Below are 14,211 nucleotides of genomic sequence, written 5' to 3'. Positions count from 1 at the left end.
AAGGAACTAATTGATAGTGATACAAAATAGTGGGAGACTTTAACAGCGTACTTACATCAATGGACATATAATCCAAACAGAAAATCAATAAGGAAATAGTGAGTTTGAATGACACACTGGATCATTCCATACTGAAACAGCAGAATATACATTCTTTCAAGTGCACACAGAACATTCTCCAGAACATATCGGAGAGTAGGCCATAAATAAACCCTCAACAAATTCAAAAAGATCAAAGTCATACCATGCATCTTTTCTGACCTTAAACTATGAAACCAGAAGTCAACTACAAGAAAAAAATTGGAAAAACCACAAATACTCTATGTTAAAGAACATGCTACCAAACAATGAATGGGTCAACCAAGAAACCAAACAAATAATTCAAAAGTACACGGAAACAAATGAAAATGAAAACACAATGGTTTAAAACATTTGGGATGCAGCAAAAGCAGTCCCAAGGTGACAGCTGATAGCTACCTCAAGATGCAAGAAAATTCTCAAGTAAACAATCTAACTTTACACCTAAATGAGCTAGAAAAAGAATAAAAGAAACCCCAAAACCAGCAGAAGGAAGGAAATAATAGACATTAGAGCAGAAACAAAGGATATAGAAACCAAGAAACAATAGAACAGATTGATGAAACCAGGAGCTGATTCTCCAAAAAGCTCAACAAAATTAATGAGTCTTGCCAGACTCATGGGGGGGGGGGGGGGAGGCCTCAAATAAACAAAATCACGAATAGGAGAAATAACAACCAACACCACAAAAATGAAAACTGTAAGAGAATATTATGAAAGACTGTATGCCAACAAATTTGACAACCTAGAAGACATAGATGAATGCCTAGAAACAAAACCTACCAAAGCAGGAAGAAATAGAAATTTTGAATGTGTCAATTACCAGCAGGGAGATTGAATCTGTAATCAAAAATCTCCCAACAAACAAAAGTCCAGGACCAGACAGCTTCACAGGCGAATTCTACCAAACTTTTAAAGAGTTAATTATCTATTCTTCTAAAACTATCCCCCAAAAAACAGAAAAAGAAAACTTCCAAATTCATTCCATGAGGCCACTATCATCCTGATACTAAAACCAGATAAAGACACACAGAAAAAAAGAACTACAAGACAATATCTCTGATGAATATAGATGTAAAAGTCTTCAACAAAATACTAACAGCATCCAAAAACACATTTAAAAAATCATTCAACATGATCAGGTAGGATTTATTCCCAGGCTGAAAGGATGGTTTAAATATTCACAAATTAATCAACGTGATATGTCACATCAATATGAAAAAGGATAAAAACCATAGGATCATTTCAGAGACATTAAGAATTTGACAAAGTGAAAATACTAGTTATGATAAAAGCCCTTAACCAAGTAGGTTTAGATGGAACACACCTCAACATAATAAAGGCCATATATGAAAAACCTACAGCATTAATCATACTCAACTGGGAAAAACTGAGAGCTTTCCCCCTGAGGTCAGGAACAAGACAAAGATGTCCACTCTTACCACAGTTATTTAACATAGTACTGGAAGTCCTAGGCACAGCAATGAGACAACAAAAAGAAAAAAAAGGCATCAAAATTGGTAAGGAAGAAGAAAAACTTCCTCTATTTGCCAATGACAGGAGACTGTACATAGAAAACCTGCAACACGGGATCCCTGGGTGGCACAGTGGTTTAGCGCCTGCCTTTGGCCCGGGGCGCGATCCTGGAGACCCGGGATTGAATCCCACATCGGGCTCCCGGTGCATGGAGCCTGCTTCTCCCTCTGCCTACGTCTCTGCCTCTCTCTCTCTCTCTGTGACTATCATAACTAAATAAAAAAGAAATTAAAAAAAATACAACTTTAAAAAAAAGAAAAAAAGAAAACCTGCAACACTCCACCAAAAACTACTAGAACTAATACACAAATTCAGTAAAGTTGGAGTCTACAAAATCAGAGGGTAGAAATATGTTACATTTCCATGCACTAATGATGAAGCAGAAGAGAAATTAGTAAAACAATGCCATTTACAATTGCACCAAAATGATAACTTACCCAGGAATAACCCTAACCAAAGAAGTGAAAGACCTGTACTTTGAAAACTATAAAATATTGATGAAAGAAATTGAAGAGACCACAAAGAAATGGAAAGACATCCCATGCTCATGGATTGAAAGAATAAATATTATTAAAATGTCTATATTACCCAAAGCAATCTACATAGTTAATGCAATGCCTATTAAAACACCAACAGCATTTTTCACAGAGCTAGAACAAAAACATCATAAAATTTACATAGAATCACAAAAGACTCTTAATAGCCAGAGCAATTTTGAAAAAAGAAAAGCAAAGCTGGGATGCCTAGGTGGCTCAGTGGTTGAACATCTAACTTTGACCCAGGACCTGATCTCTGGGTCCTGGGATTGCATTCTACATCAGGCTCACTGCCTGCTTCTCCCTCTGCCTATGTCTCTGCCTCTCTCTGTGTGTCTCTCATGAATAAATAAATAAAATCTTAAAAAGAAAAGAAAAAAAGCTCAAGGCATCACAATCCCAGGCTTCAGGTTATACTGCAGAGTTATAATAAAAAACAATATGATAGTCACACAAAAATAGACACATAGATCAATAGAATAGAAAGACCAAAAATAAAACCACGATTACATGGTCAATTAATCTTTGACAAAGTAGAAAAGAATATCAAATGGTAAAAAAGAATATCCTCTTCAAGGAATGGTGTTGGGAAAACTGGACAGCAGCATGCAAAACAATGAAACTGGATCACTCTCTTTTACCATACATAAAAGTAAACTCCAAATGGATTAAAGACCTAATTGTGAGTCCTGAAACCATCAAAATCCTAGAGGAGAGCACAGGCAATAATGTTTCTGACATTGACCATAACAACATTTTTCTAGATATGTCTCCTGAGGCAAGAGAAACAAAATAAAAAATAAACTATTGATACTACATCAAAATAAAAAGCTGCACGGCAAAGGAAAGAATCAACAAAACTAAAAGGTAACCTACTGAATGTGAGAAGATATTTGCAAATAACATGTCCAATAAAGGGTTAATAATCAGAATATATACTTTCACAACTCAACACCCAAAAAATGAATAATCCAATTAAAAATGGGCAAAACACTTGGACATTTCTCCAAAGAAAACAACCAGATGGTCAACAGACATATAAAACGATGCTCAGCATCACTGATCATCAGGGAAATGCAAATCAAAACCAAAATGAGATTCCACCCCATACCTATCAGAATGGCAAAAATAAAAAACACAAGAAACAACAGGTGTTGGTTAGGATGTGGAAAAAAAGCAACACTCATGTACTGTTCATGGGAATGCAAACTGGTGCAGCCACTGTGGAAAACAGTAAGGAGTTTCCTCAAAACTTTAAAATAGAACTACCCTATGATCCAGTAATCACTCTACTGGATTTTTACCCCTCAAAATACAAAACACTAATTCAAAGGGATACAGGCACCCCGATGTGTGTAGAAGCATTATTTACAATAGCCAAATTATGAAAGCAGCCCAGTGTCCACTAACTAATGAATAGATAAAAAAGTAGTATGTGTGCATGCTTTCACGGGCACACACTGTGTGTAATGGAATATTATTCACCCATAAAAAAAGAATGAAATCATGTTATTTGCAATGACATGGATAGATCTAGAGAGAAAAATGGTAAGTGAAATAAGTCAGTCAAAGACAAATACCATATAGATAACACATGATTTCACTCATCAGGGGCATTTAAGAAACAAAACAAATGAGCAAAGGAAAAAAAAAAGAGAGTGGCAGAAACTAAGAAACAGATTTTTAACTAAATAGACAAATTGATAGCTACCAGAGTGGAGGTGGGTGGGGCAATGGGGAAACAGCAGATGGGGATTAAGGAATACACTTGTGATGAAGAGTGATGCATAGAATTGTTGAATCACTGTATTGTACACTTGGAACTAATATAACACTTTATGTGAACTATACTGGAATTGAAATAAAATAAGAAAATGTATATTCACATAATATGATGACTTTGGTTAATAAGGTATTACATGATTGAAAATTGCAAAGATATCTGTTAAAAATTCTCATCATAAGAAAAAAATTGCAACTGTGTAAGAAGACGGATGTTAGCTAAACTTATTGTGGTAAACATTTCTAAATATACATATATACAAATAAAAAATAAGTAACTTTCTATAGTGTATTCTCTCTATATAAATTTATATATTGTGTTACTAATATAATGCTATCACAAATTCTTACAACTTTTTTTAATAAGTTCTTACAACAAAGTGTTTTTTATTTTTCTTCATGTAAGAAGATTATGATATTATTACCCTGATATTTAAAGAATGTTCATTATGGGAATTTTAACAGGGGAAGTGAGCAAGTAAATATTCTAATAAAAAAGGTGAAATAAATTCAAAAGAACCCAGAATATCAACCACAAATATGCATATTAAAAATAAAGCAACTAAATTTAATGATGTATCAATGGATAAACCTAGTTCTAAGAACATTTATATTTAATGGAAGAACTATTCTTGGGACATAGAATGTTAAAACATCTTAACTATTCCTCACCTGATATAAATTACCACCATTTTAGTTCAGAAAACTGTGATTTTGAACAAACTATGGATTTTCCTCATGTTCACAGAATACCAATGATAGTAGACAGGAAAATTTATGCCATGTGTTCCTGTTAATTAAGCTCCCTTGCTTGTAAGCCATTTCAAGAATTGGAGAGAAATCTCCATTCAAAAGTCTCCAGATATTAACTCATGGTTAAATCATTTCTATTACTTTAATGAATATGATTTTAATTTGCAAGAGCTCTTTTAAGAAATGGTTAACATACACAATAGATTCTCCTTTGATATTGGTACCCCAACTAGGGCACTGATAATTTTGCATTTATATATTTATATTTATTTAATTTTGCCTTATTATACATATATAAAATGAAACTAACACTATATTATATATATATATATATACTAATATGAAACTGTATTATATATATATACTACATAATACACACACACACTACACAGGCAAGCTTGGACTCAATATTATTATCCCAATTCTTTATTTTTTTAATTTTTTTTATTTATTTATGATAGTCACAGAGAGAGAGAGAGAGAGAGAGAGAGAGGCAGAGACATAGGCAGAGGGAGAAGCAGGCTCCATGCACCAGGAGCCCAACGTGGGACTCGATCCCGGGTCTCCAGGATCGTGCCCTGGGCCAAAGGCAGGCGCTAAACCTCTGCGCCACCCAGGGATCCCTATTATCCCAATTCTTAAATGGATATATAATTAATTGTCATTAATACTGTGCATTTTGTTATGCCAGAAAGATTCAGGTTATTAGAATTCTGAGTTCCATTGATTCCTAAATGTATTACATTTTCTAGGTGGAAAATTGAGCTCACTTGAATATTGTTTGAAATGAAGAGCCTCATTCTCAGGCCTCTCTTTCCTTCACTAGGAGGTGCTGAAGGGTTCTTGGGGCAAAACTGGATTTCACTACCTTTGGAAGAAACAATGGCTATCTTCTTTGTGTCCCAGCCTGGTCTAAAATGATTCAGGGAGACTGTGCCTCCGAATGGTCATATCAAAGCTAAACAACAAATTAATCTGAAATTCGGTCACTGAGGCATCTACTCCAAAATATTAATTGGAAGCCTTCTGTGGATCTAGCTCCATCCTAGGCAAAGTTGGTTGGTTTGAGTATTCTTTTCCAAAGAATCTTTTCTTTACCTTTTAAAAAAATATATATATTTATTCACGAGAGAGAGAGAGGTAGAGACACAGGCAGAGGGAGAAGCAGACACCTCGCAAGGAGCCCAATGTGGGATTCGATCCCAGGGCTGGGATTCATGCACTGAGCCAAAGGCAAATGCTCATCTGCTGAGCCACCCAGGTGTCATTGGGGAATCTTTTCTTTTTTAAGAATTTATTTATTTTAGAGAAAGTAGGAGCAGGGGGAAGGGCAAAGGGAGAGGGACAAGCAGACTCCCACTGAGCAGGGACCCCAATGTGTGGCTCAATACCCAGACCTTGAGATCATGACCTGCGCCAAAGTCAGATGCTTAACCAACAGAGCAACTCAGGCACTCCTGCGTGTTATTTTCATAATGTCTCAGTGGCAGAAATTAATGCCAAGTTGTGGGTGGCACTAGGATCATATATACCAAGAAAGTACCTTAAAGACTAAGAACCCCAGAATATCAGTTGAATTGTCAAGAGTTAGAACACAGTGAATAGAATTAAATTTCTTTTAAAAGAGCCAATAGTGCTTAGTGCTTAAACAATCTTTAGATCAGACAGCCTGACTTTGTAATGTGATCTGCCACATATAATCCTGGACAATTTATGCAATCTCTCCACATATCACATCTTGAAAAGGAGGATGACAAAGTCACTATGCATAAGGAAATAAATAGGTGCTGTCCTTGAAGCATTTTCTATTGCAGTGGACAAATGACAAAGACTTAATAAATTTTAGCCATCATGATTAGGTTCCAGGTAGTGGAACTTGGGAGGATGAGAAGAATTAGCACAGATAGAGGAACTAAGAAAAATCATTTCAGCTAATAGAGAGAGTGTGAGTAAAGGCTTACATTAAAGAAATTCAATACACAACCTTCATCATCCCGTATAATCTAGTTGCTACCTACCTCTCTAAACTCCTTTCAAGACATCTCAACTACATTCATTGTCATTTAGCTACACTGGCATTCACTCTGTTAAACATGCTCTGATTATCCCCATCTTCAGATTGTCACACATACTCTTTACTTTTCATTTGCCTAAATCCTGCTCTTTCTTCAAGTTTTAATTTAATGTCTCTTCTTCAGGAAAACCTTCACTGAAACAGACACTAATCCCAATTTTAATGATGTGGGAAACAAAGGCAGAAGAAAAATTATTAAATTTCCTTACCATCTACAGCACACTGACAAGTCCATGAAAAAGGCAGAGCAACATTCCTCCAGGGACTCAACTGTTTCAATGTTAAAACTTTGCTAAAGGCAAAAGACAACCTTAGCCTGACCCCCCAGGATCCTGTAAGTATACTTTAACACGTAAAAATTCCTTAAGAAAATTTATCTCTAGGCCTCCCAATATACATTTTGGCAATCATCCCCCAAGCATATGGCCCACCGATACACATCTGAAGGGCCTCATGACTTAGGTTTTAATAGATGACAATAAGTCACCTTTTCTCAGTAATAGCTAGCCCCCTCAAGGTTCTGGAAACCTTGCTTCCAAAATTCTTTAGAGACTTACACTCTCCCTAATTCCCTCCCATCTTGAAAGTATATAATGGGCCACTTCTCATGCCCCCAGTGCAGCTTTTCCTGCCCACAAGACCTGTACCCATGTTTTAATAAAATCACCTTTTGCACCAAAGATGTCTCAAGAATTCCTTCTTAGCCATTGGCTTCAAATCCTAATGTTTTTTCCTACATCAATAGTAGCTTCTACTCATTTAAAATCTCACTGAATTCTGAAAAACATAATCACAATAACTTACCTGTGCAACCTTTGTAATATTTTGGTTCCCCTACTGATATGAATCCCATAGGAATAAGAACTGTATCTGTCTTCTACATCAATATAGCCCAAAAACATAAAATAGCACCTATCAGAGTCAACATTGTGTACTGCTGATACATAAATGAGTACATGAGTATGCAATAAGTCTTCAATCTTTGCAGAAGTAATGTGGAAACTAACTTAGACAAAAGAAATATTCAAGTTAGAAAATAGATTAGAAGGAGTCAGTTGACAGTTTGGCTTGTCTAACTTATTTGCATAGGCCCTTGGTTGTTACAGAAAAATTCTTAACTATAATTGATGGTTGTTGCTCTAATAGTATATAGCCTGTATTTCTACCTCTAGTAATGGGTTTTATGTGCTAGATTTTAATATCCTTGAGCCTGGGCAAGTGCACAAGTCTTTTTAAAAGAAACATGGTTTACTTGCACAAAACTGATCAGTTCTGGGAGATTGTTAATGTCCTTGAAGTGATTTTGTGGGTGTGAAACAAATGGTGAGAATTTGAATTGGTCCCTCTTATTGTAGTATTGAAATTAAGTCTACTTAATTTATCAAGTCATGTTCATGCCCTGATTTTATATGCTTGTATCTATCAATAAACATTGTGATACTTGAAAAAAAAAATCAGGATGTGCTTAGGAACTGGGAATAACATTTTCTGTTACTCCTGATGGTGCCATGAAAAGATTATGTAATAAAATATTTTAAAATAAAAAAAAGTAACAACATTTTTGGCAACAAAAAGTAAAGGTTTAAGTTTTCTGTTTTTTTGTTTCTTAGCTCTCATATTTGATTCATATAATAATGGTCACACAGTTTCTAGGAAAGTTTTTTTTGGAAAGGATAACGATTGAACACCAAATAGGGTCTTCTTAAAAACATACAAACATGAGGTGAAAATGAGCTGGATTACTCTATAGGCAGATTCAGAGTAAATTATAATGTGAATTCTGCAATTTCCAAGAAAATACATTTTTAAAATATGAAAAAAATCAGAATTTTATTCTCTGTACAGTTATTCCATGTATTGGTTTGTTTATTTATTTATTTGGAATGATGCATCTGCAGCAGTGGTGGGGACATTGGTAAACTCTCTAAAGCCTTTTTAAAATGTAGTCTGAACTCAGCAGCACCAACAATTGCAAGTTTATTAGAAATGAAGAATTTCAGACCCACTCCAGACCCACTCCCATTATCATTTTCCCAGTATCTGCAGATCACTTAAATGAACAGTTAACTATAAGAAGCATTACTCTGAGGGTCTTAGTCTGGCCATAGTTGATGTTACTCTGAAATAGGGTAGAAACAAACTAGCAAGTAGAGTTGAATTGATAGATCTTGTAGACAATTTTATTTAGAAATGAAGTAGAGGCAATTGTCATGATTTTAGCATTTCAATGGGAACAATTGATAAAAATGACAGTGTATTTTTGAAAATAATAATAATCACAAAGAACAAAAATAGATAAACTTTGAAGTACAAAACACTCCTGTGAAGATATAATCCAGATATTTTAAAGCTGTTTCTGTAATGATAGCTGGGCTCAAGATGTAAATTCCATGTAAAGATGAAGCTTCAGATTGTTTCCATTGTGACGCCCACTGATAATTTCCTGTTTTCTACCTGTCCTCAAGTATCTTACCAAATCCTTCCATTTGTGAGAACATCTTATTCTTTGGGAAAACAGAGTCAATATCTTCTGATTAAACATTCTCCAAACAGATGACACTCTGTGCTGAAATTATCAGTGTTAAAGTAATCTTATTTTTCCTGAAACACCAGCTGTCCCTCAGGCCTACTTCAAAGTTGGCATCCCATCAATGAAGAGGCTGGGTCTTCTCAACTCAAAATGATCTAGGTATCATATTCCTCTTACCAGAGAAGATAACTTTAATGGTTTTAAAACAAAGAGCTACATATACTATTTTTAATTTCTTTTTTTAACACATAGAAATGTTTCTATGTGTTTCCATTTTATAAGAGTTTATTTCCTTATTGGCTCACATTAACTAAATACCAATTTATCAAATCTTTACAGATCCCATCATTTAGCAGACAAGGTTGGCATTAGAGATACAGAGAGGAGAAATCAATAGTATGTGTCTCTGTCAGACTTCTGACACATAAAAAGTCATTGATTTTATTTAAATATGATGGCTCTGAGACAGGTTCACAAGCTACTATTTGTGTATATCTAACATCTCTGGGGAAACAGAAATAGTTTAAAAGTATTTTAATATAGATCATAGTCCATGGCTTGTGTTTTCTTATTTTCCTAAGTATTTTTCTGCCTCACGTTACCTTTTTTTTTTTTTCCTGGCATAGAAATATAGTAGAGACTCAATAAACACTTCCTGAGTAACTGAAAACCAAATCATGCCCATATGCTCTATTAAGAATAGAAAAATAAAATTAATAAGATTATCTATTTGAGAATCATTATTTGTAAAATTAAAAGCATGTTGTTAAAAATGATCTTTATTTGCTGTATTACCTATTTAATAAAAAACAGTGACTCAAGAAGGATCATTTAATATCTTAAATTTAGAATCTTGAAATAACCAATAAACAGTTGCATGAAAATGTGCTGTTTTATTTCAAGTAGACAACTTACCTCAATCTTACACCTGGTAGCGATTTCTTTTATACCTAGTTTTTTAGCACTGTATTTTCTTTTTTTAAATTAAATCTTCCTTACTTTAAATTCATCAAACTGAGTCTCAAGTGGTTTTGAATAAAGAGAGGTTGATCATAGACATCTGAAGAAAAACACAACCTTCTCTAAAAGCTACTCAGAGAGGAGAATTGAACACAAACACAACCTTTGCTAAAAGCTACACTCTGCCTTTAGGTAGGGAAAGGTTAAAATAGCCTAAGTCTCCTGATTCAGGAATTACTCTCTGTACAGATAAATTCAAACAGAGTATCCTTTACTTCCATGGTATTCCTGGGAATCCTCATCTTCCTTCTTCCTCCATTCTACAGCACATCCTACTTGCCACCTCAAATATTCTCACCAAATCCATGCGTCATCAAAATTTGGACTACCAGTAACTATAACTAAAGGAGTAAGATCCTCCATGGTTGAAATGAGGTGATGGAGAATAACCAAAGGCACTATGGACCTGATCCTTTTTCACCTCATCAATGTCAGACCTTCCATTCATGGCCTGTTTTGGGGCTTCCCCTTTTGCCACTCTGAGTTTGTCAGTGACACTGCATGGGCAGTGTGGATTAAAAAGAAACACACTGTTCAAGCCATTGCTTAACCAAATGAACCAGAAACCTCTGTTTCTCAAACCAGAAAATGTAGGAAATTGAGTAGAAAGGTTGATGGGGAGCCCATTTTAAAAATCTAATTGTGAATGCCAAATACTTACCTTAATTTTAATTTATTACTGATTGGCTTGGAGCCCACGCCACTCTGAGGTATTTTAGGTTAATGGGTATTCTGACAATGGGGAATTAAGCAAAGTAATAGCTCTGACAGTTACAGTGAAGCATGCTACCCCCCCCCCAATTTATATTTTGTAACTTCCCTTAAAGGGATACCTTACTGAAATTCAGTAGGATCCCCAAGGATAACTGAAATTTGAGCTTCAGTACAGATAAAGAAATGTTTCAATTGGTGTATGTGAGCAGATGTTAAAATTAATTCAGTACCTGTGTTGTAAAGGCATAAAATTTAATTAGCACTCTTTTATCTGTTTGTTGTAGAAATTCTTTCAGTAAATTTTGAATTTCCAGTGAAGTTTGGATTTCCAATTTAGTAAACTGTGGACCTCTGGTTTGGTTTTTGGGTTTATGTTTTGTTTTATAGTTTCTGGATATACTTTGAGGGAATCCAGAATCTATATCCTGCTCACATAAGTTTCTTCCTCCAGAGAGTAACAAATCAGTGTCATAGAGTTAGAGGCTCTTCCATGGCAATATTAACTTTATTGGGTTTAAGAACCCTCGACTGAGATTGGTTTTGAATAGCCCCTTAGCTGTGTCATGAGGGCACTATGGGTATTACTCCCTTTATTCCAGAGTATATGGGTTTTTTGTTTTTGTTTTTGTTTTTTTTTTTTTTTTTTTGCAACACAGACAAAGGCACTTTTAAAAGTTACAATGTGTTATTTGTTTTAGGAGTGTGGTCTTCAGTATGCTACATAGTGACTACTCTTGCTCCACATCAGCAACCACTGATGGGTCCACATTTATTTACACAGTCTTTCCTTTAAGCAGATCATATGATGGGAACCAGTGCCAGGTTGAGACACACAATCAATGGTCACAGGATGAAAGTCATTCCTTTGAGTTAGAGGCAGTTACGGCTTATGTTAGAATTAAGACAGATGATTGTCCCTGAGACACCAGGATAGTTCCCAGACAACACACATGAACTACAGCCCCTAATTCCATACTCCTGTCCTTAAATGTCAATTAACAGAAACTGCCAATGTTGGTCATCTAAATCTGTAAGGGAGATGTTGGAATGCTCGGCAAATGTAGCATGATGCAACACAGTTCAAAGCGCAAACCATCCTTCAGCAGCTCAAAGTGAAAGCCTGCCAGTAGACAGCAAAACCAAGTTACCAAAAAAAGCATTAGAAGAAAGAACCGCAGCCGCCAGACCCTGTAGTAGTGGTCACTCGCCAGCCTCCAATTGTGCCAATTGTTTCACTCACCCCATGGAAGTTGGATGTACTCCCACACTTACACCACCTAAACTTTGGTTAGGATATTAATCCCGATTATGCCACATTCAATTCAAGTGATTTTTTATTTTTTTTTTATTTTTCTCACAATCTTCACCACATCAAACTTATCATTCCAATGGTACTACTATAGCTGGAGGTGCTTATGGTGACACCACACAAGAGTTTCTACCTTCTAATCTCTGTTCAAAGAAAATGTGCACCTGCTTAATCCTCTTCCCATATGAGAAAATCCATATGAGCTATTTACACAAATAAACCTCTTGGTGCATTTAAAAAAAAAAAGGTAGAAAAAAGAAAGAAAAGAAAAGAAAAGAAAAGAAAAAGAAAAGAAAAGAAGAAGAAGAAGGAGTTTGAGTTCCCTCTGAAGAAATGAAAAAGAAAAAAAAAGGAAGAAGAAGAAAAAGAAGAAGAAGAAGAAGAAGAAGAAGAAGAAGAAGAAGAAGAAATAGAAGAAGAAAGAAGAAGAAGGGTTTGGTGTGCCATCCCCTCCCCTACCCCCACTGGCCAAATAAGTACCTGCTGTGAAGGCATTTCTGTTGCCTCTGAAATCCTGAAATCAGTATCAAGGGGCAGGACATCGAGTGTGAACGCTGAACAGTGCGCTGGGACGGATCAGGCCCCGAAACCTGACAGGTGGAGCACCACGTGTTTGGACGGCCTCGAGGGTTCACCGCGGTCGTCACGAGCCAGGCCCCGGGGCCACCCGGAGTTCCGTGTGCGCCGGGCCGCCTTCCAGACGCCCGCCTACAATTAGTCCAGAAAGTTACCCAGAATTAGGACGCCGTCCTTCAAGCCTTTGTGCTTAAAGTAAAGGCCACTGCCTGACTGGGGCGGCCAGGGTTGTCAAAGGGGTCTCAGGGCAGCGCCTGCCAGGGGTCACACGTGCTCGCGGCGGAGGCCTGGCCCGCCTGTACGGAGGCCAAAGGCCTCACTGGAGAGCAGGTCGGCTTCCGTAACAAACACGGGGACACGGCTCCCTGGGACTCCTCAACGACGTGGCCCCGCTTCCAGCTGAGGACACCACAAACGCCACCAGCCACTCGTCTTGGTTCTCAGCACTCGGCAGAGGACACCGGCCCGAGAGCCCCGGCCGGACCCTCAGCGCTCCGCGGTGGGGGCGCACCGCGTGACCTCAGCGCGCAGCGACGTACGGCGGACGTCAGGGCGCACGTCACATACGCTCGCCTCACGCAGCGCCCCTCCTCGGTGGTTTTCTAGGTGTTAGCCGCCCGGCTGTCCTTGATCTTGTCGAAATACTAGACGCTCTTGGTGATCCGGGTGAGAATGTCCGGGTCTGGGCCGTGGGCCGAAAACGCCAGATCTTGCAGGTCTTAGCGGCGTGTTTGTTCTTCTCAGTTAGGCAGCCGCGCGCTGCTTGCCTGTTGGGAGGCTTGGGCAGATAGAGCACATTCATCTCCTGCCGGACGGTTCCATGGTACAAGATGACTGGGTCGGACTCCTTGGCGTGGTGAGCCTCCTCCAGGTCTTTCAGCCAGATCTCCAGGTGCACCTCCCTGGCCCGTGAAATGATAGGCTCCCTCCATCGTCCAATGATGCACTGCACTTTGGGGTGACTTGGCCAGCTACTCCAGACCCTCTACCAGTTTGGGCTGCCTGCCCAGATTCTTGGCCTCTACGACAAATTTGACAACTGACTCACCGCTGAGCTTCATCAGCTGGGTATGAAAGTGCTCCAAGGTGGCCGTCTTCATCAGGAACTAGTCAACTCCTACCAGGCCTACTGTGTTTCTGCAAGGTATGTTCTCAAAGGATTCATCATAAAGATTATTCCCTGGCTGGCTTCAGGTACAGGTTCTCTTTCTTTGCAGGAGTGTAGTTAGGAGTATGCATTATGATCATTTCATAATATATACAAATAATGAATCGTGTACACCTGAAAGCAACATGACGTTAT

This window comes from Nyctereutes procyonoides, unplaced genomic scaffold, assembly GCF_905146905.1.
Source record: "Nyctereutes procyonoides isolate TBG_1078 unplaced genomic scaffold, NYPRO_anot_genome, whole genome shotgun sequence".
NCBI classification, from domain to species: domain Eukaryota; kingdom Metazoa; phylum Chordata; class Mammalia; order Carnivora; family Canidae; genus Nyctereutes; species Nyctereutes procyonoides.
Note: the sequence above shows the minus strand (reverse complement) of the source record.